Below are 1,708 nucleotides of genomic sequence, written 5' to 3' on the forward strand. Positions count from 1 at the left end.
ATAGAATGTTGAAGTGTCATGAGAATGAAGATCTAACATGGCTGTTATAGAATGTTGAAGTGTCATGAGAATGAAGATCTAACATGGCTGTTATAGAATGTTGAAGTGTCATGTGAATGAAGATCTAACATGGCTGTTATAGAATGTTGAAGTGTCATGTGAATGAAGATCTAACATGGCTGTTATAGAAGGTTGTATTGTCATGTGAATGAAGATCTAACATGGCTGTTATAGAATGTTGAAGTGTCATGAGAATGAAGATCTAACATGGCTGTTATAGAATGTTGAAGTGTCATGAGAATGAAGATCTAACATGGCTGTTATAGAATGTTGAAGTGTCATGTGAATGAAGATCTAACATGGCTGTTATAGAGGAGTGTCTGGTGGCTCAGAGTGCTCAGGCTGTACGGAGTGCGGATGAAGATCTAACATGGCTGTTATAGAATGTTGAAGTGTCATGAGAATGAAGATCTAACATGGCTGTTATAGAATGTTGAAGTGTCATGAGAATGAAGATCTAACATGGCTGTTATAGAATGTTGAAGTGTCATGTGAATTAAGATCTAACATGGCTGTTATAGAATGTTGAAGTGTCATGAGAATGAAGATCTAACAAGAGAATGAATATCTAACATGGCTGTTATATAATGTTGAAGTGTCATGAGAATGAAGATCTAACATGGCTGTTATAGAATGTTGAAGTGTCATGAGAATGAAGATCTAACATGGCTGTTATAGAATGTTGAAGTGTCATGTGAATGAAGATCTAACATGGCTGTTATAGAATGTTGAAGTGTCATGAGAATGAAGATCTAACATGGCTGTTATAGAATGTTGTAGTGACATGTGAATGAAGATCTAACATGGCTGTTATAGGATGTTGAAGTGTCATGTGAATGAAGATCTAACATGGCTGTTATAGGATGTTGAAGTGTCATGTGAATGAAGATCTAACATGGCTGTTATAGAATGTTGAAGTGTCTTGAGAATGAAGATCTAACATGGCTGTTATAGAATGTTGAAGTGTCATGTGAATGAATATCTAACATGGCTGTTATAGAATGTTGAAGTGTCATGTGAATGAAAATCTAACATGGCTGTTATAGAATGTTGAAGTGTCATGAGAATGAAGATCTAACAAGAGAATGAATATCTAACATGGCTGTTATATAACGTTGAAGTGTCATGAGAATGAAGATCTAACATGGCTGTTATAGAATGTTGAAGTGTCATGAGAATGAAGATCTAACATGGCTGTTATAGAATGTTGAAGTGTCATGTGAATGAAGATCTAACATGGCTGTTATAGAATGTTGAAGTGTCATGTGAATGAAGATCTAACATGGCTGTTATAGAAGGTTGTATTGTCATGTGAATGAAGATCTAACATGGCTGTTATAGAATGTTGAAGTGTCATGAGAATGAAGATCTAACATGGCTGTTATAGAATGTTGAAGTGTCATGAGAATGAAGATCTAACATGGCTGTTATAGAATGTTGAAGTGTCATGTGAATGAAGATCTAACATGGCTGTTATAGAATGTTGAAGTGTCATGAGAATGAAGATCTAACAAGAGAATGAATATCTAACATGGCTGTTATATAACGTTGAAGTGTCATGAGAATGAAGATCTAACATGGCTGTTATAGAATGTTGAAGTGTCATGAGAATGAAGATCTAACATGGCTGTTATAGAATGTTGAAGTG

Source organism: Salmo salar, chromosome 05 (assembly GCF_965601325.2).
Source record: "Salmo salar chromosome 05, fSalSal1, whole genome shotgun sequence".
In the NCBI taxonomy this organism is placed as follows: domain Eukaryota; kingdom Metazoa; phylum Chordata; class Actinopteri; order Salmoniformes; family Salmonidae; genus Salmo; species Salmo salar.